Here is a 26,495-nt window from a genome sequence, read left to right as displayed (position 1 = left end):
CTCTCTAGATATACTTTTCTTAAATCTGGTGATTTAATATTTCTAATTACATTTTAAAATAAAAATTCCAATTATTTTAATGTTTAGCAAAACAAGCCAGGTACAAAAAAGGTAAATACTGAATGATCTCACTTATGCATGAAATCTAAAATGTCTAATTCATAGAAACAGAGTAAAATGGTGGTTACCAGAAGCAGGAGATTGGTGGGAGAGAGAGAGATTGATCAAAGAATGCGAAATTTCAGTTAGGAGGAATACATTCAAGAGTCCTTTGTACCTCAAGTTGACTGTGATTAATGACAACACACTGTATACTTGAAAATTGCTAACAGTAAGTTTCAAGTGTTCTTAAAATACTTAACACACACACACACACACACACACACACAGAGCTTCCAAATGGACAACTTACATTAAGGAAAAAGTAGAAGAAATATTTTTTAATTAATTAATTAATTTATTTTAATTAGGTGTATATGACAACAGAATGCATTTTGATTCATTGTACACAATTGCAGCACAACTTTTCTTTTCTCTGGTTGTACATGATGTAGCATTGCACCATATGGGCAGTCATCCATGTACACAGGATAATGACGTCCGTTTCATTCCACCATCTTTCCTGCTCCCATGCACCTTCCCCTCTCCACCCTCCCCTCTGCCCAATCCAAAGTTCCTCCATTGTCCCATAACAGCTTCTCTCATTTATAGATTAGTATCCACTAATCAGAGAAAACATTCTTCGGCCTTTGGTTTTTGGGGATTGGCTTACTTTGCTTAGCATGATATTCTCCAACTCCATCCATTTACCTGCAAATGCCATGATTTTATTCTCTTTTAATGCTGAGTAATATTCCATTGTGTATATATACCACAGTTTCTTTATCCGCTCATCTATTGAAGAGCATCTAGGTTGCTTCCACAGTTTAGCTATTGTGAATTGAGCTGCTATAAACATTGATGTGGCTGCATTACTATAGTATACTGATTTTAAGCCCTTTAGGTATAAACTAAAGAGTGAGATAGCTGGATCAAATGGTGGGTCCATTCCAAGTTTTCTAAGGAATCTCCATACTGCTTTCCAGATTAGTTGTACCAATTTGCAGACCCACCAGCAATGCATGAGTGTGCTTTTGCCACCACATCCTTGCCAATATTTATTGTTGTCTGTCTTCATAATAGCTGCCATTCTGACTGGCGTGAGATGAAATCTTAAAGTAGTTTTGATTTGCACTTCTCTAATTACTAGAGATGTTGAACATGTTTTCATATATTTGTTGATTGAACACGTATCTTCTTCTAGTAGAGGAAATATTTAAGAATCATTAGAAAAAGATGTGTAGAGAAAATATTTAATGTACTTCACATACACACAGGTATGTGAAGTAAGGCATCTGTTGATTAGCTTGATTTAGCTATTTCACAGTTTATACACATATCAAAGCATTATGTTGTATACCACAACTATATAATTTTTACTTGTCATTTAAAAATTAATAAAAAATCAGAATTTTTTTTAAAAGCCATGGTTTATGGAACAGTCTAAGAGCAAAGAGCTACTTTTCATTCCCAAAACATAAACACTGATGTAAAACCTGGAGCACGAACTAAGGCAATACAAACGTCTGGGTCACGAGCTGCCTGTCCCTGTATTTACTAGTTTAACCACTGATTTCAATCTGACCTTCTCCCAGGCTGGAGCGGGATGTCCTGCAAGCCTGCTGGACACTTGGGCTAGAGCACGACAGAGCCTGTGACAGCAGGGCCCTGGAGTCAGAGGGCAGCACCCCGATGGTCTCACCAGCCAGGAAGACGGGACACCTGGCCACTAGCTTTGCCTCCCATTTCTCATCCCTTTGACTTGCTTTTTTCCCCCGAATGCTGACTACTTCAGCAATTTCCTGTCCCTTCCAAGTGTCACACAGAGTCTTCATTGTTTCTCATCTATTAATGTTTAACAAATTCAACTTGAATTTCAGCCTATGTGCAACCACCCACCCCAATTTTTTTTTCATGTGGTACTGAGGATTAAAGCCAGCAGTATTCTACCACTGAGCTAATTCCTTAGCCTCCCTTTTTTATTACTTTTACTTTTATTCCGTGCTAGGTTATCCAGGTGGGCCTCAAAGTTGTGATCATCCTACCGCAGCCACCCTAGTCGCCGGGAGTCCAGGCTTGTGCCACCGTATCCGGATTCTCCACACAAACTTCTAAAAGGGAGTTACAGAACAGATTCCCAATGAGAGCTCCTCTTCTCAGATTCTCTGGATATGAGGACAGCATAACAAAGAAATCAGTGGGTGTTTCGTGGACAGCTCTGGCCACCCAACTTCTCCTTTGGCACTTGGTGTCTAGTCAGGACATTCTCCACTACTGAGCAGGACAGATTTCAAAAAGCTGTTCATAAATCCATTTGTTCAAAAGTGAGGCTAACCAAGTAAAATGTGCATGGACAGACCAGCACACCATGGGCTGTCGCTTGGAGCCAGCTTCCTGGGTTCAATCCCAGCTCTGCCACTTTACCTGTGACCCGGCTACCTGACCTCTCTGTGCCTCAATCTCATCTCCCTTTTGTGAAAACTTAAATTATCATACATTTAGAACAGCACCTGGCACGCAAAAGGGTTCAATAACTCTCGACACTATTAGCTCTGTGAGAACTTCCATTTCCCCAAAGAGCTGTTACATAGGAATGGCATCAGTTCTAACTCTCTTAAAAATATGTTTCAATGTTGTTTCCTTATTTCCACCACATTTAATAATAAGAGCATAAGTCTTAGAAACTACGGACATTTTCATAAACCTAAATTAGAATCTTGATATACGAATAATGAAAATACCTTTCAATTTTTTTTGTAGTAGTAGATGGACAGAATGCCTTTATTTTATTTGGTTTTTATTTTTTTGTGTGGTGCTGAGGATTGAACCCAGCACCTCACGCATGCCAGGCAAGCACTCTGCCACTGGGTCCCAGCCCCAGCCCCTGAAAATATCTTTTCTATAAAATGGAATAGGTATCATGGAGCTTTTTTTAAGCTTGTTCTTTTCCTCTTGTTTGCTTTAAAAAAAAAAAAAAGCAAGACCCCCCCAAAACACAACTTTGACTATGAATAATGGCAAAGCTAGCTGCAGTGGCCACAGGTGACTGCTCACACCGCCTGTTTGTTGGAGGGCAGAGATGACGCATTTAAACCCTGGTGCATGGTACTGTACTGCTTGAAAATACATAAAATAAAACAGATGTTCCTCTTTTTTAAAAAAGTACATTTACTCTATAAGGCCAAAGGAGTGCTTGGCAAATAAACAGGTGGCCAATGAACGGCTGTTGGGTGAGCAAAGGCCAAGTGCTTTGGTCAACACTCTCTATATATTATCTGCAATATTTAAACAACCCCAAAATGATAATACTAGTACCTGCCCTCCATAGATAAGGAAACTGGCTCCAACCGGCTGGATGAGCCGCCCAAGAGGCAGAGCTTGACCAGAAGCTGGACATCCAGTTCTCAAGCCTGCTATCCCAGAACACACAGCCAGGGCTCTGGAACTCTGGGGTGATGTGCTGACCCCAGGGGGCAGGCCGAGGTCAGGGGGCAGAAGTGCTCTCTTACCACCCAGTGACACACCAGGACCTCTGCCCGCCTGGAGTGAAGCAGCAGCCCAAGCCCTCACCTCTGACTGGAGTGAGAGGAAGAACCGTCCACTGGCCTATCTGAGATGGCTCTGAGGTCAGCTGGGGAGGGAGTCCAGCCAAGGGCCACTGACACTGGGGCCAGGACCGTGTCAGTAGTAATCGGTGTTTTCATTTTCCTGCGGAGTTTTAAAAATCAATTCTCTTTTAAATGTTTCAGGCCATTCAGCAAGGTGTAAAGTGTCCTCTAACCCCACCACATGGGGTTAATACTGTGCTGTGTATCCTTTCAGTTTTTCCTGGGTGATAGTGTGACATTTGTTTAACGCACAGAGCAGAGCCCCTTCTGAAAGCCCCAGCACGTGCCCCACAGATCTGTCTCTGTCCTAATGTAAACCCACACCAGGTGCTTGCAGCCTTGATGTCCATTTGTGAAATGAGAACAGGGTCAGCACCATCCATCACCTGTGTCTTAGCACAAATTAGGCGTTTGTGTTTAAAACAAAATGACCTCTCCTTTGGGCTTTGGGGGTTATTCTCTATTTCAAAATTAGAGTTCACAATTCTTTCTACAGTTCTCCCTGCTAACATCTACACAGAAGCTATAAAAAGTGAAGACAAACTATGAATATTTATAATTATTTAAAACGCCCTTTTACATACTCACTTGCAAACACCCAAGCTCTTGGCTTGTTAAAGGCACGCTGACGCATGTCTGAAGCAAAATTGTGGCTGCTGGAGATCCACGCGGGGCTTGATTTTAGAGCTAGGGCTTCCTACAATATCCAGTACATACCAAACCAATCTTTGGATAAATGAAATAAGGAATTACAAGTGTTTTAACCTTGTTGAAGTAAACATCTTGTTGTTTTCCTCTACTGTCCTTGTTAATCACTGTGTAATTAGCGACAGGTGGTGCTCATGAGTGTCCTGGCATGCCCAGGGGAGGCGGGGAAACTCTGCTGAGGAGGCCAGACCAGCCTGGGCACCAGGCCGCTTGGCAGGAAGCACGGGGCAAACCAGAGGCCGGCAACTGACCTGCTGGAGGCAGAGCACTCAGGATCCCAGTTCTGGTTCCAGAAGCCACGGCTAACTAGCATGGAACTTGAAGTTGGCATGAAGTAGGGAGAGTCACAGCACCACTGCGGGGTGGTGGTGGGCATTGAGTGGACCCACTCTGAAAGTACTGGGTGAGGCCCGTGTTCGCAGATGTTGGGCGCCATGGTAGTGCACTGAGTTTCCTCACTTGGTTGCCATTGTGTGCAGGGAACACAAAGAGAAGGTTCCTTCCAACCGCTGGGCATCCTCAAACACTGGGCTGGGCTCTTCATTTACACTGCGCTGTTTAACCCTTACAACATCTTGGTGAGGGAGGTGGTCTCAGCCCCGTTCTCCAGATAAGAAAACTGGGACTCAAATGATTTTTGTTCAATATCACAGCATTTAGAAAGTCCTCGCTTTAGGGGCAAGAAAGTGGAAGGACGTCGGCCAAAATTCATTGTCCTAAAATTGTGAACATGCACAAATCTATAACAACAAATCCCACCATTATGTGCAACTATAAAGAACCCATAAAAATGTGTGGGGGAAAAAAGTCCTCTCTCTGGAGAAAAAGGAACTGTCTTAGCCAAGCTGCTATAACAGATTTTTGCAGCCTGGATGGTTTATGAACAGCATAAATTTATTCTCAGTTTTGGAGACTGGAAAGCATAAGATTAAGGCTCAGAACTCTCTGGGTCCTTTAATAAGGGCACTGTGTAGTCCTGAGGCCTCCCCTGATGGTCAAGTCATCTCCCAGAGGTCCCACTGCTGAATACCATCTCAGAGTGGGTTGTTCTAGGCAGGAGCGGGGGAGGTGAACATGCTCTCTTCAGAAGGTGTGCTACAGGTGTTAGGTGCCTCGCCAGCTGTGTGCTAACCCAGTCTGACACACGTACGCCAAGTGAACTCTAAATACTTATGATACCCAGTGTTGGAGAGGATGTGCTTGAAACCACTCCCATTCAATTGGTAATAGCTATGAAAAACAGGTCTGTGTAATGCCTTTTACCCTAGAGCATTAATGGTAGGCACTTACCCTACATGTCTTTGTGGACAAATATGTCAAGATAAAAAGACCCTGATATTCTCTCCAATGTTGTTTATAATACCAAATGTAATGCCAACATAAAAGTCTGCCAGTTGGGAGCTAAGCAAGTTGTGCTGCATCAATAATGAGCTGTTGGGGCTGGGTTGGGGCTCAGTGGCAGAGTGCTTGCCTACCATGTATGAGGCACTGGGTTCAATTCTCAGCACCACATATAAATGAATAAAACAAAGGCCCATTGACAACTAAAAAAATAAATAATAATAATAATATTATGAGATGTGATGCGGCCTTTAAAGGAAAGAGGAAGCTAGACAGGAAACGGTGCCCAAGATCGACATCTGTGTGCAATGGTAATTTTCTGTCAAGGATCAGAAATTCCTGATGGGCAGAGGCAAGCAACGGTGGCTTCTGAGAGAAAAGGAGATCAGGTCTGTGTCAGATGAAAAGTGGAATTGTTCGGCTGGGCTGAGAAGAGGAAGGACCTCCAGATGACGTCACCACCCACTGGGGACTGACACTGTGCAGTGGAAAGACCCCTGCCCTCTAGTGTCCAGTGGGGGAGGGAGGTGCCCAGAGCTCTCTCTCTCTCACACACACACACACACAGGCCCCAGCTTGACAGTGAAGAGGGACATTCCCCATGAGAACACAAAGCAGCCTTGGGGAGAGAGCCCCAGGTCTCAGGTTCCCACCTCTGGCTCTGGCTAAGGAACACGATGTCGTTTCATTGAATCTGACCAATTAGGAATGTTGGGCTGAACAGGAGAGAGCTGGCCCAGCAGATCAGGTTCAGTCCGGATCAGTTCTGCTTTCTTTCTTAGAGATAAGTTTCTCAAGGACCTGGGCTCAAAAATTACCTGGATGTCAACCATACAAAGTAGAAACTAAGCACAAAGCACTGTGTTCACAGACAGTGAACACTCGTCAAATGAATTTTTTTAATCTATTTTCTTTGTTCACAGATTGTTTTTATGAGGAGGCTAATTGTTCAAGTGAATGACGTCCTGGGGAAAGGTACCACTTTTCAGACTTACTTGATTTTTTTTAAGAGAGAGAGAGAATTTTTTAATATTTACTTATTTTTTAGTCTTTGTTTGTATGTGGTGCTGAGGATTGAACCCGGGCCGCACGCATGCCAGGCGAGCGCGCTACCGCTTGAGCCACATCCCCAGCCCCCAGACTTACTTGATTTTTATTTGAGCTATATATAAAATAACATTTGAAAAATAAATTTGTGTCCTGAAAGAAAAAGATTTGAAACCATGGCTTCAGAAACTAGCTGATACGCCTCAACAATCTTCTACACCTGAGAAGATAACATGAATGGGAGCGTCCAGCCATCTGGGTCTCTCCCAGCTCCAAAAGAACTCCCCCCAGATGTAGCTGAGAGGAAAACAAAGACCATCTTGCACTGATGCGGGAACTGTGTCATATTTATCAGTGAAGAACTTTCTCAGGAAAGATTAGCACCAAGATGTTTAAGAAGAGCCTGAGGTCACAGCACCTCCCTCACAGAGCCCACCTCTGGGGGAGCAGCATGCAAAGACTGGCTGAGCCCAGCTGGCCCTACCTGGTGCAGGCAGAGGGCCTGAGACCAGTTACAGAAGCATCCAGACACTGAGCTCTCCCAGCCCCGGGGCCTCCCAGAGAACAATACCTGTTTCATGAGTCTGTTGGAAGCACAGGCCACATGACAGTGCCCAGCACAGAGGAGGTGTCAGAAATGGTCACTACCAATAGACAAGTCATGTAACCACGAGGCCAACTTTCTTATGTGTAAAAGGAAGACAATGGTTTCTATGAGAGAAGAGACACGGAAAGAACTTCTGAGACTTAAAATTCTCTAAAGAGGGCTGGGGCTGGGGCTCAGAGGTAGAGCGCCCACCTCACATGCGTGAGGCACTGGGTTCAATCCTCAGCACCACATAAAAATAAATAAAGATCTATTAAAAAAAAATCTCTAAAGAGTTCAGATTACTATCAACGAAGATGTAAAGCGCTGAAAGTGAACTGGTTGCACAGAAGTGTGTGGCCCCTGCCTCTGCAAACCCAGGGGGCGGGGCAGCCGCTAAAGATGGTGTGGGGGTCTCATTGCAAAGGCAGAGGATGAGGGGCTGACTTCTGTTGTAGAGGGATTGTTCTGACTGCAAAATGTCCAAGGCAAGGGTAGAGGCAGGGAGACCAGAGCAAAGCTAATACAGGGATCCCAGGGGCAGAATTGGTGCAAAAGCCCAATTAGAAAGAGCTTAAGAGGAAACGGCACAGCCAGGAGATCAGCACAAGCCTCAAGGGCATAACTGGAAACACAGAAGTCAGTCGAGGGCCGTGGAAGCTCACTCTGGGCCAGCACCACCACACCCCGGCCAGCCAAGGCTCCTGGCTTGATTGGTGGGGGCATGGTGGGGCATTCACTAACTTGGGCCCCCAGGAGGAGGTGAGGGTTTGCAAGCAAAGAAAAAGAGACAGTGCTTGTCATCTCAGCATGAGATGGCAGGGAAACCGTCCCAGCTCCCTGCACCTGGCAGTGCCCCACAGAGCCGCCAGGACGGCCTCTCCCAAGGCAAATGTTCCCAGGTGGCCTTCCTGCTTAAAAACCCCAGTGCTCGCCAAGGCCCACAGGGTAGCCCTGGTGCATCCTTCCAGGCCCCCTTTCCCATCCCTCGAGCACCTCCCTGACTACAAAGCCCATCTCCAACCACTGCACTCCTCCTCGTCCTTCACGGCCCACGTGGAACAACTTGTGTGAAATCACCTCCCCTCCCTGGACCTTCCTCCTCTGCAGACTCCAAGCTCCCTATACCCAGTTCCATTCAGCCTGCACACAGAAATATAATTATGACCCTGTAAGACTGAGAGACGGGTCTACCGAGGACCAACTAGGAGCTTTAGAATTGGAATAACCTGGGTTAAAATGTCAGCACTTGCTTGCCATACATAACTTCAAGCAGGATATTTAATTTCTCTGTTTTTGGTAAAGATAATAATGCCTATTTTATAGTATTGGTGTCAAGATTAAATGAGATGATTTAAGTAAGTCACCCAACATCGGACCTGGCTCCCGACAGGCCTCCAAAACGAGTTAGTACCTTCCAGACCTCACACTCCTCCGGGGCATAAAACATTTTCTGTACATTAAGAGCCCAGCAGTGAACTGACCCCTGACGCCCCATACAATGGGTGCTTGACAGCTGTGAAGGGGAATGAATTCTCTGGAACATTGGTTTCTGCATTTTACAAGTACCTCCACTCCCAGGTCAAGACGGCAGTTTTAATGTGGACTGTGCTGCCTTCCTCAGCTGGGGCTGTTCCCAGGCCAGTGGCCTCCCAAAGAGCCCGGTTGTTGGTCTCTAAGCAGCACACATCCGTCTTCTTCCTGAAGACTTGCTCCACGTTCTTTGGAACTTCAGTCACGGGCTGCACGGTTCCCCCACTCCCGGTCTTGCTTGCTCTCTCTTCCTCTGCCATTCTTCACCACGCGCCAGACGGCTCTTCCTGGCCTGCCTGAGCTGGGGACTGCACAGCCTCCTCCTGACCTCCTCAGGGCAGCCGGGGCCTCTGGCCTGCCAACTGCGCTCCAACAAGAAGTGCTGCCTGGAGCTGCTGCGTTTTTGAGACGAGGTCTCACTAAGTTCTGAGGCCGGCCTCCAACTTGTGATCCTCTGTCTTAGCCTCCCAAATCACTGGGATTGCAGGTGGGCACCACCACGCCCAGCCTCAGGCCTGTTTGTGGCAGTTAGCTAGGGGACTCTGAGCAGGTGGTGTCGTTCCAAACACAAAGTGATCCTGTGTTCAGTCCTAGAACACTGACAGGCTTGGGGAGAAATACAGAAAAATGCACGTTTGCTCACTTGTTCTCCACCTCATCCAGTATCCAGTGGAGCAGAGGGCAGAGCACAGACGCAGGAGTCGCCCTGTGTCCCAGCTCTGCTTTCTCTTCGTCACATCTTCCATGTGTTTAAATTTTCCAAAGCCTAGTTTCTGCATTCGTAAACTGAGATGGCCATCCCTGTCGTGGGTCAGCTGAAACGTGGAGCCGGGTCCAAAATTTAGCGGCTTACAACAGCAATTGTTGTCCATTTAGCTCTCGTGGGTCTTGGGGACGAGGCATTTGAGAGCAGCTGAGCTGCGCGACTCTGATCTGGGGCCTCTTGTGAGATGGCAGTCACACGGTGGTCAGGGCTGGGTCAGTTTCAAGGATCCTTCATTCCCACGTTGGTAGCTGGGCCAGGAAGACAAACAGGTGGAGCAGGGGCTGGAGCAGCCAGGGTTCCCTGGGCGTGTCCCTGTACCCACTGTGGGGCCTAACAGCCTGTCCCCCACTGCCACCCCACACAGTTCCTTCAGGTCTCTGGATTTCTAATATGGCAGCTCAAGACTGAAGGCACCAGGGGGTCAGGGAGAGACGCTGGCAACTGTGACTGCATCCCCTGGTGGAGCTCGTCAAGGGGAGAATTAATTAGACTCTTCCTTGTTTTGGAAGAGTGCCAAAACATGTGGACGTGCTTTAAAAAACACCATAGTACTGTGACGTGCCTGCACCCCAAAGGTAGGTGGGAATTCTCATTTTTTGAAAATATATCAAATGATTTAAATAACAGAGAAATGTCTCTGCCTCCTACCATTCCCGCCAAGGTGAAAGTATTTACCAATTTAGGCAGAAGATACAAAGAACGAAAGGAGAGGCAAAGAGCAGCAATAGTGGACATTTACGATCACGCGCTACATGCCCCGCTCCGTGTCCTGCTTTATGTACACCAGCGGCAGGACCCAGGGAGCCTCTACACTAACCTCTGGCATGCAGGACTTCAGAGTCCACAGTGTGAGTGAATTGTCCAGGGTTACAGAGCTAGGAAAGGCTGACCCCAGGGACTGTGGGCACAACCGCCACCCCCCACTGAGACCGTCTCAGCCCGGGTCAGTGGCTGAGGGACCTTTGACATGATGCGCCCCCCTCGTGTGGCTACTCAAATTGAGCGGCAGGGTATCTGAGGGGAGTGGAACCCGAGCATTCAGGAGGCTCTTAAACCCAGAGGTAGAAGTGCCTGGCTGTGGCTGACGGCAAGAGGGCAGAGGAAGTGAGGGCCGCTGGACAACCAGGCAGCGGGAGGCTGGCCCTACGGCCACTTCTCCGCCCCTCCTTCGCACAGAAGGCCTGTGAAGGGCCTCCGGCCGGTCCCTTCGCCTCCCCTGTGCCAGCTTGGCTATCTCAGGCTGGGACAGCTCGGCGCTTCTCCCACTAGCCAGCCATGCGATTCATTCCTCCCAGCCCCGCCAGGGGTGAGGAGGTGAGCAGAGGAGCGCAGTCCCCTGCAGGGTCTACGGAGCATTTCCTCCTCCAGACCCAGGAGCCCGGTCCACAGAGATTCTGGCACTGATAACAATGAGCTGTGTCCCTCCTGTGGCTCCTGAGAATGAGAACAATTGTTGCGGTGGGCCCCAGGAGGTCTGCTGGCCTCCTCCAGGGTCACAGTCCTCAGATGCTTCTGACTCCCCTCCCATGTCTCCACCACCATCTCCATCTTTTCCTCTCCATTCCTGTCTGAACCCTTTTTAGACTCTAGCTGCCTTCACAGTACTTTCCCCTCCCCCATGCCATGTGACCTTCAAGGACTCCCCGTTCAATCTCTCGAAAGTCAGTCATTCAAAACATATTTACGAAGCAAGTGCTGTGCGCCAAATGTGGCTTAAGTTGTGGGGTCTGAGCAGAGAACATGGCAGGAAAAGTCCCTGGCTTTCCTGAGCTTATTTTCTAGGGAGTTTTTACAGAAGGAGAATCTACACTTCACCAAAAAATAGTGGTTGGGGGCAATGTAAGAGGAACGTACTCAAAATAATGTCAGGAAATTTCCCTTCCACATCTCATTGAAAACACAACCAGCCCAGGTTCGTGAGCTCGGTGGAAGTGAGATGATGCCCTTAGTACGGAGTGGATGGCTGCAGCCAGTCACCCGAGCTCCCCACGTGATGATGCAACCCTTTCTGGAGTTACCTGTGCAGTCTGGGGATTCACCTGTTCAGACCTTATCTGCCGGGTGTGCCGGCGTCTGTCAGCACTGCCTGCCTGGAGTCTCCAGCCCAGGACCCAAGGTGGGGGAAGTTGCTGCATCCACCCAGCATTCTTCCCCTTGCCCTGACTAATTCGAGGCTGGCACCACCAGGTTGCAAGTTATGTCCAGAGACTGTTTCTGGAAACTGCTGCTCGGCCTGTGGTCCTCACGCCCTCTATATGTCCTGCCAGGTGCAGGTGCAGTATCACTTTCAATTAAAAATTTGCAGGATAAGAGGAGTTGGATAATTTACCTAGTAAGTGGGTAAATGATTTTCACATTAAGAACAAGATATTTTAGGGAAAAAAAATAAAAATGTCACATGAATCTCAAAGTTAAAAGCATGTGAAGTCAAGGAAATCTAGTTTTTTCGCTGACAGCTTTAGGCTCTGCCCCGGTGTTAGGGGAGTTGCTTTCTCTCTCCTCCACCTGCTCAGTGAATTGGTCAAAAGGCTCTGGTAAGAGACAAGCACTGTGAGGCTGTTCTGGCCTTCGGTCCCTTTTCCCAGAGCCTCTCCAGGCAGGAGGGAAGTGGGGATGCCAACGAGCAGCCTCAGCCAGTGTTGGCATGTTTTCATAAGACAGCCCAACCAGAGGTGCCCTGGAGCAAGGGACAAATCATTTTCTCTCAGAACAACAGCTTCCAGAGTACGGAAGTTCCAAGTCTGCTCAAAAGAAAATGGCACCAAGGACCCAGGTCCTTTCCATTTTCTCTCTGCCAGGCTCAGCTGGTTGACATTTGATCTCACGCTGTGGCCTGAGAGGCACGAGAAGAGGGCACTCTCCTCCCTTAAATCCTTTTTGAAGAGTGAAGAGAACCTTTTGCAAAAGATTCCCCAGCAGAGACTTCCCCTCATTTCTTGCTGCACAGAATTAAGGACAAAATACAGGCAAGACGAATGACTTTCTGTAATGAAGCATCTAATCCAGACTCGTCCGCCCCATGAAGCTCGGGAGGGACCTTTCCCTGAAGAGTGTGTCCACCAGCACTCAAGCCAATCAGGGAGAGCAGAGCGCAGGGCTGTCAGCAGCCAGGCAGCCAATGAAGTGCGCCCCTCAGCCCTTGGTCTCCCTCGCCCAGGGTCACATGGCCCTGTGGAGAAGCGGGAGCCTTGATGGGGGAAATAATGCCGGGTGAGTTTCCATTTCTGAAATCAAAGTGCCTTGTGGCATGTTTGTTTTGAATCATGTGGTTTACGCAATATTCCATCACGCAAATCCAACGGGCTGCTTTCCAAACTTGAAAAGTTTTGTCAACTTGGAAGAAAGGAGCAACCCGAGGCCAGCTGAAGACTGACCTCTTTCACAGAGGAAGTGTGGATGTGCCTGTCCCCTGCTGAGTGGCTATGACACCCCTCTCCTGGCACCGGGAGGCCGCTCAGAGGCACAGGATGTGCCAGGTGGGACATGATCACCTGCTCTCCTAGTGACAGACAAGCTGATGGAAGAATGACAGAAGGGCTTGCCCAGGGTCAGATGGCAGAGGCAGGGCAGAGAGGGAGCCTGGTGTGCTGTCCTCCGTTTTCACAAAGACTCGGAGCTCCAGATGAGGTCCCCTTGTCAAAGAGCCTTCTCACAATCCCACAAATACCTGCCAGTCACCACAGAGCACAAGAGGAAGGACAAGAGCTTAGTGGGGGACACGTGGCAAACCCCATCAAGTGGAAGTCATGCTCTAGCCCCAGGTAGGACTGACAACAGGTTGTGTCAGTGTAAAAAGGTGACTTGGGAATGCCCAGAAGAAGAGCTTCCTTGGCCTTCAGGAAGACATGATAAAACAGATCAGAAACCACCCCATCAGCCAAGCTGCAGGTCCGCAGGAGCTGAGCCACAGTAGGATGCTCAGCAGCCCTCCTTGCAACCCTTGGCTGTTGTTGATAGCTCTAATTAGATTGCATAATTAGGGAGATTTACTACCTAGTTCAAGGGTAAATTTCCATGGGATCCTAATTCCAGGTGTCCTCGATTAACCTCGCTCGGCTCAGCACATGTGGACAGAGGAAAGCTACTGCCCTGTCACGCTTTCTTTCCCGAGATCCCTGTTTTCAGCAGCGCCAGGCCCTGCACCACGCCTGGGAGTGAGGTCTCTGGAGCTCTGTGGTTTCCAGCAGTGCTGCGGGAACGCCTCGGCAACGTGGCCCCCCAGTCCATGAGGCTGTCTGCGGTGGACTACCAGTCCACCACTCCCACGGCTCCTCGGCATAAAGATCCCAGGCGCTCCCTATCCAGACCCATTACAAGTCAGATTGATGATTAGATTCTTCATTAATCTCTCACTTGTCACACTCACCCTGTGATCTTCCGAACATTACTCAACCTCCCGAAGCCTCACAGGGTTGAATTAATTATTAAATGAGCTATTATATGGAAATCACATGGAAGTATGTAATAATATTTAATGTTCAATAAACGCTAGCTGATATGACTAACAGGATTACAGCATTTTTACTTAATAGTGGGCTCCTAGAAGGGGAGGAATCGAGCTCCCTCAGTCCTGCCTTTGGAGTTTGATTAGCACACAACGCACTCAGCAAATATGTGTCGGGTTGCACTGAAGTCCCCCAGCAGGTGTTGTCTGCACCCTTCAGATGCTGCTTGTCACCTAGACACTTGCTCTGCCTTGGGGTGTGCAAATCATTTAGCCCCAGTGAGCTGTGGTTTCCTGGAAGTACAGGACATCTCATTCACCTCGGTAAAGCCCTCCCCATCTGGCTCATAGTAGGTGCTCAGTAACTCTTCACAGCCTTAAACCGACTATGTTTCTGAATTTTGATAATAAGAAAATCATATGAAATGTGAGGAGGAGCAGGTGGCATGCACATTTACAACCCAGCAACACCACAATTTAGGAGTGGAATGAGAAGTCAGAACCATCAGGGCAGGAGCTTAGGACTGACGGACAGGAGTGGGTGGGGTCCTGAAGGCTGGGGCGTGTGGAGATTGCATGCTCCCTGTGGGCAATGATCACGCTCCCTGTTTCTCAGGCACCTCCCACGGAGTCTGGCAGACACCAGATGCTCAATTAATGTCAGTTTGAGTGAAGGTACCCCTGCTTAGCCCAGCCCTGGTTCAGATGGGTGCTGTCAGCAGGCCCCGCACCTGGGTACCAAGCTCCTGCCCCCACCCCCATTCCCACCACCGGGCATTCTCTGTCTCTGCCTAGGTCCCCACCTCAATTTCAACTTAGCAGAATGAGAGTCACACTCTGGCATCCTGTTTGTGGGGGTGGGAAAAGTCCCGAGCCGTTAGTGAACACGTGACTTGAAGCTCTTCCCTGTCATTAAAATTATCGACAGTGAGTTTTGTTTCCCGTGAAAACAGAAGAAAATCCTTCTTAGGAATCTCTTGAATGTGTTCTCTTTTTCAAACCAGCTCTACTTTAGGAAATAGTGCTCCCATCAGGACCAGGTCTTTGAAGGTCACTAGCAAAGACACTTCTTCAGGAGACAGACCAGACAGAACAGCCAGTCAAACATGTTGGATTGTATTAAAGAGAGAGAAGGGAACGTTCACTTGGTGTCTCCATCCAACATTGACTTTCCAAAGGCCACAGGAGATGGTTTGGACAGCAAATCATATAATATCTAAATAAAAGTGGCTTTACCAATAAGGAGGTTTACTGTTTTGCAGAATTTGAAGTATGGAGGCATAGCAATTTCCGGGTGGTTAACTCACTGACAGAAACATCTGGATCTAGCTCAGCTGTCCTGCAGCTATCCCCACCGTCCCAAGGTCTGCTGGAATTAGAGTCCACCCGCTGTTTACCATCTTCAGAGGCAGAGGCAGAGAAAGTGAATATCTCCTCTTTGTCCAGAATCAGCACAGTCTTCCCATGATTAAATAATTAATAGGCAAGGGCAGGCACCACCACTGGCCTAGACCAATGAAGAGTCGCTTTTGGTTGGGTAGAGGTCAAGTTTTCAAAAAACACATGACCCCTCAGCAAAGGTGAAGCCAAGCCCTTGTCCCCAAGTACAGAGAAGTGGCTGGAGTAGGCTGGAGAGCAGGTAGCCTGCAGAGCCTTGGATGCTGGTGCAGGCCTGAGGTGTAGCAAGCCAGGGTCACCGACCTGTCCCCGGGTTGGCCAGGGCCAAGTGGGTGTGGATGCCTGTTCCACACAGCACTGTAGTCCCCAACCCCAGGGCCTCCAAGACCAGCTGACCTCAACCTCCTGGGGTACTGGGATTGCAGCCAGGATGAGAGAACAGAAGTGGGGTGGGCCTGAATGGAAGTTCTGCCTCCCTGGCAAACCAAAAGCGTCGGTGCTTTCCCTTACCCTGTCAATCTGAGCCTCAAACTTGACTGTATTTGGAGACCAAGTCTTTAAAGAGGTAAGTTGAAACAAGTCGTTAGGGTGGGTTCTGATTTATCCCCATAAGGACGTGTCCTTATAGGAGGAAATGTGGACACCAAAGGAGACACCAGGGTCACACATGCACAGAGGACAGACCATGTGAGGACACAGAAGGAAGGTGGCCCAGGAGAGAGCGCCGAGGAGAACCCAACCCTGAAGACACCTTGATCTTGGACCTGTAGCCTCCAATACTGTGAGGCGATCCATTTCTGCTGTTGAAGCCACCGCATCTGTGGCATTTTGTCATGGCAACCCTAGCAAATGAATGAGGAGAGGGAAAGGGGCACAGCCTCAGGGGCTTCCCTCTGATGTTTCTTCCTCCTGCTCCCCAGGAAGTCCCCAGCATCCTGCCCTCCCTCTTCATGGCAGGCGGCTTCCCCCAGCTGAGGGGCCTTCCACCCTGAGGAACGCCAACTGGCACCAGATTCCTGGGTAACCAACACAGAGCAGTTCACGTCACAAAACCCCTTCCTCCTCTGACTCTGCTTCACACCACAGATGCCCGGAATGTGCTGCGGGCTCAGGCTGCAGAAGCAACTTTCTTTAGCCTGAAAAGGCAGCGGCGAGTTCTGGACCTGCAGGGTTGACTTCCACACAAAATCCACCAGAGAGTTTTCAAAGGGCAGGCGGGGGTCACTAAAGCATAGCACCTCTGTGTGACATCCAAGAGAATGGGGCTCCTACCAGTCAGCAGAGCTGGGTGGTGGCAGAGGGAACAGGTGAGTAAACTTTCAAAGGACTGAGCTTCAAATCTGGGCACCTGCCAGATAGAGACTGCATGTCCTCAGGCAGTGTCCTGTCCTGTGACACAGTAATAGCCGTGCGTGCCCCTAATCCAGAGAGGAGAGGGGCTTGCCCAACACTGCTAGGAACCGGGGGTGGAGATGAGAAAAGGGTGTGACATAGTATCACAAATTTAGTAGCTTAAGACAATTCACATTTATTTTCTTATAGTTGCAGAAGTTAGGTATCTGAAAGGGATCTCACTGGGTTAGAATCAAGGAGAGTCAGGGCTGTGTTACCTCACGGAGGTCCTAGTGCAGAACTCACTTCCACACACACTCCTTGGCTTGTGAATCCTTCCATCTTCAAAGTCAGTGAAGTCTAGTCAGGTCTTTCTGATATTGCATCATTCTGGCCTGACTATCCTGCCCTTGTCTCTGTCTCTGTCTCTGTCTCTCTCACCCTTGTGACATAAGCCAGGATAGTCTCCCATCTCGAGACCGTAAATCACATCTGTAAGCATATTCACATACGTTCACATGTTCCAGAGGTGCAAATGTGGACATCTTTGAGAGGCCACTCATTGGGAGGCCATTATTCTGAGAAGAAAAGCCTCAATCTGCTCCAAGAGAGTTATTTCTATTCCACAGAATACACTCACCCCATCCCCAAAGTCTCAGTCTACTACAGCATAATTCAAAGTCTCAATTCCATATAAATCTCATCAGTGAAAAGTCCCAACTCTCATCTTCCAAGTCATCCAAGCAGATATGAGGAAGACACTGAGTATGACCCACCATCTTGGAACAAAATCCCTTTCTGCCTGGGACCTGTGAAACTGAAACTGAGTCATCTGCCCTGAACTTTAGTGATGGGACAGGCTTGGGAAACCAGTTATAAACATTCCACCCAAAGGGAACCTGAGGGTCAGCAATCCATAATCTTGAATTCCAGGGGGCAGAGTTCATTCAGCTCCACAGCCCCTGAGGCTCAGGGCTGTCTCTTGGAGACACCATTTCTCTTACACAAAAGGCCCCATAATGCATTCTGCTATTATGTATAACTAATTAGAACACATTTTTTAATGAAAAAATTTAAAAAATTGCTTGAGGTGAATAATTCTACCAGCCTGTTTCTTTCCCATAAAATTCTAAAGAAAATGAATTAGTAATTAAAAGAAGAAAAGAAATATCCAAGCCAAATAGTATCACTGACTCAAACATTTAAAGAAGAATTAATATCTATTCTACACAGTCTTTTCCAGAAAATGAAAGGATGAAATATTTCCCAATTCATTTTAGGAAGCAAGTGTAATCTTGACACCAAAACTAGACAAAGCCATTACAAAATAGAAAAAAATCACAAATGTCCCTCAAATGTAGAAGCAAAAATTCTTAACAAAATATTAGCAAATACAGTTAGCAATAAACAAAAAAGAATTATAAACTATGACCATGTTTGGATTATTCCAGAGATGCAAGCCTGGTTCATTATTTGAAAATTAATCAATGCAGTCTATATTTTAATAGACTAAAAAAATTTAAAAATCACATGATTAAGCCAGTTGATGCAAAAGTTACTTGACAAATTTCAACACTTATGATTTTAAAAACTTCTCAGAAAAATAGCAATAGAGGGGAACTTGCTCAACTTGATAAAGATCATCTATATTATGCCTAATAGCTAATAGCTAAGGGTTGCAGGCCTTCCCCTCAGATTGGAAATAGGGCATTTATTCACCGAAGTACCAGATGTACTATCCAGTACAATAAGGCAAGAAAGAGAAATAAAAGGCACTCAGATCAGAAAAGAAGGAAAGCAACTGTCTCTTTTAGAAAAGGACAATAGTTATCAGAAAATCCTGAGCCTGAAAAGCAAGAATAACAATTACAAAAAACAAACAAACAAACAAACAAACAAACAAAAAAACCCCTAGGCTTGTAAGTAAGTTCAGCAAGATCTTTAGGAACTTAGATCTGGTGGAAAGTTCTTAGACTTGATAACAAAGACACAAAGGAAAAATTGACTTCATAAAATTTTGTTAATACCGTTATTTTATTTATTTAACTTTATGATGTGCTGAGGATGGAACCCAGGACCTCACTGTGTAGGCAGCGCTCTACCACTGAGCTACAATCCCAGCCCCATAAATTTTTTTTTTTTAATTTCCTTTGTTGTAGACCCTGTTAAAAGGATGGAAAGACAAGCTACAGAGTGGGAGAAAATGTTTGCAGATCATATATCTAACCAAAGACTGTTTTAAAATAAATTTTTAAAACTCTTGAAATTCTAAACAGTCCAATTGGGAAATGGATAAAAGACATGAACAAACATTTTACCAAAGAGGAAATGCACATGACAAGGAAATGCCGGCAAAGGGGTTCAGCATCTAGTGGCTCCCTAGCGACTAGGACATGCAAATTCAAACCACAAGGGGCCTGTAGGGATGGCTGAGGTAAAAGGTGTGACCAGTCAACACCCGTGAGGATGTGAAGGGACAGGGCCACCCACACGCTGCTGGTAGGAGTGCGACCCACCGACTGTGTTCCCAGAAAAATAGACACATTCCCATGAAAACGGTATAAAAATGTGTGAAGCAGTTTTATTCATCAGGGTTCCAAACTGGAAACGAGCCAGATGTCCTTCAGCAGGTGAGTGATGAAGCCCCAGGACATCCACGACCCCAGGTTCTAGCCAGCACCCACCTGGTGAACCTCCTGACAGTCATGCCATGAGCAAAGCCAGTCCCCAAAAGTCACGTGTTGTATGTTTCCACTCCAGAAATGGCAGATGTTCTAGAAATAGAGAAGGCCAACCGCTGTCCAGAGCTGAAGAGGTGGAGGGTGGAGAGAAGTGTGTGTGTGGAACCTGAGGGCACCTTGTAGAGATGGACATGTTCTTTATCTTGACCACTCCTGGTCATAACAGGGCGAGGTGTTAGTAATCAGAAAGCAAAACACTGACTGCTCCTTCCTCCTCCACCCTCAACTGCTCACTTCTGGTCCCCAAAATTGGGTTTGGGTTTTCCACACACACCAGGAATTCAGACACCAACTGGGTGTCCTAGGACTCAGCCGATTCTGACCCTGTCAGCCTGGAGACAGATCAGCTCCCACAGGTTAAAGGCTCCGTCCCACGGACTGCCCCCACTTCAGATGCCAACCTCCAGCCCCCCGATTTTCACCTGTGCTCCTAACCAACCAATTATGAATCAGAGGGTCCCCCAACCTCCCCTCAGGTTCTATTATTTTCTGGAATGATTCACAAAACTCAGGGGAATACTTTACTTACATTTTCCTATTTATTCTAAGAGCATACAATTCAGGAACAGCCAGATGCAGGGGAGTCCTAGGCAAGGTTCGGAGGAAATGCCACGGAGCTTCTGTGTGCACTTGGGCTCACCATCCCCCTAGGGCCTCCACGTGCTGAGCAACCCCCAGAATCTCTGCATGTGTCCTTTTGGGTGTTAGAGAGGATCCTTATGAAGTCATGATTAAATATTTGCCCATGAATGATCAACTTAAATGATCAACTCCAGCCCTTCTCCCCATCCCAGAGGTTGGGTTGGGGCTGAAAGTTCCAACCATCAATCATCTCATTAGCATATGAAAAGACACTTATTACTTTGGAGAGTCCAAGTTTTTAGGAGCTGTGTCAGGATATGGAGACAAAAAAACAAATGCGTATTTCTATTCTAAATCACATCACAATTACCACTGGGGGCACTGGATAAGCACACAAAGGGCCTCTCTACTACTTCTTACAGCTGCATGTGAACCTACAATTATCTCAAGATGAGAGGTTTCATTCCAAAACAATTTTTAATAGGATTTTATTTAAAAATTTAAATCTCCATCTTCTCTGGAAAGTTGGCAAGATCTGACCCACTTTCAAACTCGGCTTTAAAATGGACTGCAGTGGAGCAGCCGGGCACCTCCAGCTTGGGCATCCACTTGCCAGTTCATGCCAGTTCTCCCCACCACTCTGCCCCTCTCCTAGGCTCACGGTTCTCTGTTCCTTGTCAGCCAGTTGCTTTCTTTTTCTCTTACGTCCTGAGAGAGACCCCTCCTTGTCAGGCATGTCAGTTTTCCACTTTTCTAGCAAAGCTGGCTATTGGCAGGGTGGAGTTATGCTGAGGAGTTAGCTGCCATCTTAACTCCTATGTCTGAGAGCCAAAGTCTGAGGCTACCATAGAATACAGTGAATCTCTTGAAAGTTCCAGAAAGACCTGAGTTCAAATCATAGTTTCCCCAACTGACCTTGAACAAATTACTTAATTTCCACATTTTCACTTTCACAATGGTGTCAATAATACATAGCACCATCAAACCAATGCACCCACCACCACAGAGCCGGAGTTCACTGATAACTTTCCCCATAATAGCAGGAGGGCTCCCCTAGTTGCTGTGCGTTCCTCCCAGTAGCAGCAAGGTATGCTAGAAGACACTGGCTCTCGCTGGACTTTCGTCAACTGGAATTTAGCTACCTAAATGTCTTTCTAGAATGATCTCATAATCCTCCCAAGATTATTGTGAAGATTCTACAAAGCAGTCACTTGTATTACGTTCCCCTTACATATGAGGAATTGAAAGCTTAGCTATTTGATTATTCTGACTTCAGTCAATGAGTCTCACCCTCACATCTCGGCATTGAATTACTTTTCTACCGCCTCTCACAGTCTCAGGCTCTGACAGAACTTGGTAGAGTTTTCAGTTGCATCTCTTTGTCTGTTACTAAGGCAAACCCAAGAACTTCCTGATCTACCCTGTTTCACAGCCTCTGGGAGACTCTGAGAATTTCCCTTCTGTTCTACCTTCTTCCCCTGGCACCTGAACTTCTTCTGGGTTGACCACAGGCCCCAGCGACCTGCAGGCTGCACTGTGTCTGAAGATTTTCAGATCCCCAGTGACAAGTACAGAGTGTCATTATCGAGGCTATCTCCCTATAGTAACTGTTGGCATGCCTTTCATGAGTCAATCATCTTTTTTTACTGGCATTAACTTATATTGGCAAAGAGAAAGGGACAAAAAACACAAGGAACAGTCTGAGTGAAACCCCAGCTCTCCCAGAGGACTGGTTGCTGGCCAAGCTGCTCAGGGCTGTAGCTCAGCAGAGACGAAGACGCTCAAGAACAACAGGACACTCCCGTCCCTGAGCGTCCAGGGCCTTTGCAGGAAGCCAGGAAACAAGAGCAGAGAGGAGGCTCAGGCTTACCTCTCAACGGGAAGAGCCTGGGCACTAAGACAAAGCTGGCCTGAGCCCTGGCGCCCCCAGCTTGGCTGCGCAGACTCAGGCAAGGTCCAGGGCCTCTTGCTGGGCATGGGGTTTTGTTTGTTTGTTTGTTTGTTTGTTTGTTAGGGTGGGACGATGATCATACTAGGCCTGGCTCATGGGGTCTGCGGAGGCCACACAGAGGCAATACAGGAAATGTGCTTCTGCACTGCCTCACGCGGTAGGCACTCAGCGCTGCTGCTGGTATCATACTCATGGTGTGATCTGCAGTGAGCCAGGGAGAAGGAGCAGCTGGGGTGGAGGTATTTTAGCCACTATCAGCAAAAGAGCCACAGAGCACAAAGGTTGGACTTGAACGGAGCTCCAGGGCAGCTCACTCCCCTGTGGCCCTCAGATTCTCAGGAGGTGAATATTTAAAAATTAAACAGTGCTTTCCTGCAAGACTGGTGTATAGTTTCAAAAAATGTTTTCTTTCCAGTTTTGGTAGTTGTAAGTGTTTGTTTTGGTGCTGGGAATTAAATCCAGGGCCTTGTACATGCCAGACACTCTCTCTACCACTGAGCTACTTCCCCCAAACCTTAACTGGGCTTTTTTTTTTTTCTTTTTAAGCAATATTCTGGCTTTACTTTTCTATCTCCGTGCACTTGGACATGACTGACCTTTGTCAGTAACCTTTTTCTTATCTATGGCATTTGCTCGGGAGCCACCTGAGATGAGGTCTGTGGGGGGGCTTGGTAAACTGGACCCACCAACAGCTCTGTCACAGTGGCTCTGTCACAGGGCTGGTCCTAGCCGTGTGCCCAGCTTAACGTGTAGAGTGAAACACACTTTCAAATTGAAATTAACAACAGCTTGATTGTTTCTGTTAAGTTTGAATTCTGCAAAATTATGTGATAAAGGCGGCAAAACTGTGGATAAAATTGTTCTAATGAGGTACAAGCATTTAATGTGAAGAAAAATATTGGAAAAACTCAATTACTATCTTAACAAGGTGAAAAAATTCACAGAAGAATGGGTGAAAACAGAAACGATTTCAGTGGGACCATCACAGAGCCCATCCCACTGTGTCCCACCGTGTCCTGGATCCCAGACAGCTGGCAGACATCATCCTCAGGGCTAACGTGTTGTCTCTTACTGCCCCCCTGGTCAAAAACTCCAGGGGCCCCAGCTCTGCGGACGCTCGGCCACCACCTGGCAAGTTACCTTCCTCCTCTCCGACTCGGCTGCTCCGCCCTCTTCTCTGCCTGGGCCCTGCTCTCCCGGCAGTTGGCCCCCTTCGCCCCATCCCAGCTGCGCTGTCTCCTGGTAAGTGTGCTCCTCCTCCGCTCCAAACACGCTCCTGCCCTGTCTTCCTCTGTATTTATCTCCCTATCATTCATCTATTTTAATCCTGCGAACCTGTTTGTTCTTTTAGCCCATCCATATTGGCTTAGTATTCTGCGATATTTGTCACTTAAATCTTAGTCTCTCCTAGCGTCCACTCCCAGATCTCTTCCCTGAAGTCCTGGCCGGGTGGCAGCTGGGCTGTAATTGCTGCTGCACCTACAGGAGCTCCTGGTTCCCTATGGGTGGATCTCTCCCCCAGGCAGATTATTCCTGCTGTAGGGCCAGGGTGGGCCTTTTATTCCTCCTGCCTTATGTTTTGTTTGTTCTGTGACTCTTTCCAGAAGGGCTTGGAGGGAGTTTACAGCAACAGCACGCACATGTGTGCACAGGCACACACACGTGCACAGATATGGCAAACTATAAATAATAGAAAAAAAAAAACAAAAAAAATAAGTCTGCAGTGTGGGTTCTGACTTCCTCCCATACCAGGGCCCAACCCAGGTACTCTCTAAAGATCTCAGACCACCAAGACTCGATGCCCTCTGTCCACGCGGTACGCGTTACGGAAACCCTGCTGCTGACCGAGCAGGAAGGGAACCAAACGTGAGGAGCAGCAAGGAAGTCTCATCAGAAAGAGCCCCAGACCTTCAGTCTGACTTCATTCATTTTTTTTCCTTCATGCAATAGAATTTTTAAGCATCGACTGTATTCGTTAAATGAAAATTACAGGCACCACTGGTTTGGACTAAGCTCCAAGCCAATTAGGCCCCAACAGACCAGGCTTAAAATCCAAAGGGCTCACTCAGGCCAAAGTTCCCCATCAGCAGACCAAAACCAAGTGTAACCTGACCTGGGAGAACCAGGAGAGGAACACCAGTGTCCCAGCAGGCCCTTCTGTGTGACTCTTCACTGAGAGGTCACCCAAGTAGTCGGATACTCACAAATCAGTTATTTTTCTATTGTTTTGTTTCCCAGACTTACAAGGAGAGAGACTTTGAAACAGCTGATCTGCTTTTTGTTCTTTGTTTTTGCTTTTTTCCAGACTTTTGTCTGTAAAATCAACATCATGGGCTCAAGCCATAGGAACATTGTCTTTACAGCAATAAAGAGTTGCCTAATTCTAGAATCTCACCTAAAGTGAATAAAGATCTTCAAATTAAATTGGTTGTCATTTTGTCCTTTCATAATTACATACTGGTTGTATAACTAATTCTATAACCAAACAGCACCTTGTCACCTGCCTACCCTCATTTGTTAAAGGAAAATGAAAATAAAAAAGAGGATCAAACACTGTGCCTCTCCTGGGTATGTACAAACATCGATCCTAAGACCTAGTTTTCTTTTCTTTTTTCTTTTAACTTTTAAAAATATTTCATGTATGGGTTTTCAAGGAAATTTGCATTTATGAAGTGAATTAGGTAAATTTAATAATTAACATTTTTAAAAAGCAGTCCATCTCTCTGGTCATCAAGTCATTGAAGAAGCAATGCTATTATGAAGAGAATGTAAACCACGAGGAAATCTCACTACACAGCCACAGAAATATCTAAAATAAAAACATTCACCACATTAAGTACTGGAGAAAATGTAGAATAAGCAGGCCTCTGACCAGTGCGTAAAGTAGTCCGGCCACTTTGGCAAACAGCTTCACAACCTCGTAAACAGTTAAAATGGACATCTGTCCTATGATCTAGCAATTCCACTCCCAGTTGTTTATTTGAGAAAACTAAAAATACTGGTCTATGAAATCCTTGCTTAGGAATGCTCACGGCAGCCTCACTCACAGTAGCCAAATCCAGAAACAATGCAGATGTTATCACAGGAGATAAACATACTTACTTGTATTCATGCAAAATGTCAGCAATAAACAGAAACACACTCCCTCACGTGAACAGCATGGATAAGGCTCAAAGATACCAAGCACAGACGGTGTTGCTCCACTGATGTGACATCTAGAGCCTGCAGTGGCAGAACTGCTCCTGGGGACAGGGATGAGGAAGGACTGTTGGGAGGGCATGAGGAGAAGTTCTGGAGGAACTTGTGTTGGTACGCACCACCGGTACTGATGGACTTAAAATCGGACCATTTCAGTACATTCAATTGGATTTCATTACCTGGAAAGGTAATGCTGAGGGAGGATTCAGGAGATGCACGTGTTAAAGCTGCAATGTGGTGGCACATGTGTAGCAGAAACCTCTGAACGGCTCATTACAAAAAGTAGGTTTTGTGATTATTTAATTGTATCTCAATCAACTGTCAAGTAAAGACAATGCTCAACTATTAGGACCTGGAGAAAGACGGCCAACCACAGATTTTGCACAGAACTGGCCTTCTGGGCCATGTGGTGACATGCACCCAGAGCCTTATAGGAGGGGAGCCTCCTGGCCCAGCAAGGCTGCTTCCGAAATTCACCATAGGAAAGCACCAGAAGGCACACCCCCAAGACCTGGATTTAGAGACATTCACTCAGTGCCGTTTGTAACAGGGAACACGGGAAGGCAATGTAATGTCTGTACATAGCACATTAGTGAGGTGAGTATGTGTGTGTGTGTACCTCGGTGGCACTTTAATAATGTTAACTAATAATGATCAACATGGAAATCTACTCATAACATATTAGTAGGTTGTAGAAAATATGCAGAAAATTACATGATTGGTATTACATAGGCTCTAGCTCTTGAGTGCTATGCAGTAGTGTAGCTTATGTATGCTAATCCTACTCTCATCCAGGCAGGACACACATTGAACAATAGGTGACAAGTGCAGAGATCTCTGGGTGCTGGAGGATTACGTGTGCCTTTTAAAAAGACATAGGTTATTAACTTTCAAAATAATCTTTAAAGTGGGTCAATAATGAGAGGAGGTAGAAGTCACTGGGACTGTGGTTCACGTGGGGTAGAGAAGATGATCTGGGGTAGGGATGGCCATGTACTGCATGGCCCTAACGAAAATCTGGTGCAGTGGAAATGTAAAGTTGACTTACGCATCACACCATGCCCCGGAGGCAGCTGCGAGGAAAGTACAGCATTCAAGAAGGTGACCTCTGCCTGGTGTTCCTGTCCTCCAGAGCCCGCCATTTCCATTGTCAGACGTGCT

General features: G+C 46.9%; 1 long non-coding RNA gene across 2 annotated transcripts; it reads right to left on the bottom strand.

Annotated features, from left to right (window-relative positions):
• LOC124083513 (uncharacterized) lies at positions 1–26,495 on the bottom strand. Of its 2 annotated transcripts, none has more exons than XR_009225480.1 (4): positions 26,383–26,495; positions 25,239–25,378; positions 3,415–20,297; positions 1–2,264 (listed from the first exon to the last, which is right to left on the bottom strand). It is a non-coding gene; the product is annotated as an uncharacterized LOC124083513 (long non-coding RNA). The 2 variants fall into 2 exon arrangements; XR_006848769.2 differs by having other exon boundaries at positions 1–19,756; positions 20,133–20,297.

This window comes from Marmota monax, unplaced genomic scaffold (genome assembly GCF_021218885.2).
Source record: "Marmota monax isolate L192 unplaced genomic scaffold, Marmota_monax_Labrador192_F-V1.1 WCK01_AAM20220418_F8-fsc00055, whole genome shotgun sequence".
In the NCBI taxonomy this organism is placed as follows: domain Eukaryota; kingdom Metazoa; phylum Chordata; class Mammalia; order Rodentia; family Sciuridae; genus Marmota; species Marmota monax.
The sequence above is the reverse complement of the archived record's forward strand: the minus strand, read 5'-3'. Positions and strand labels throughout refer to the sequence as shown.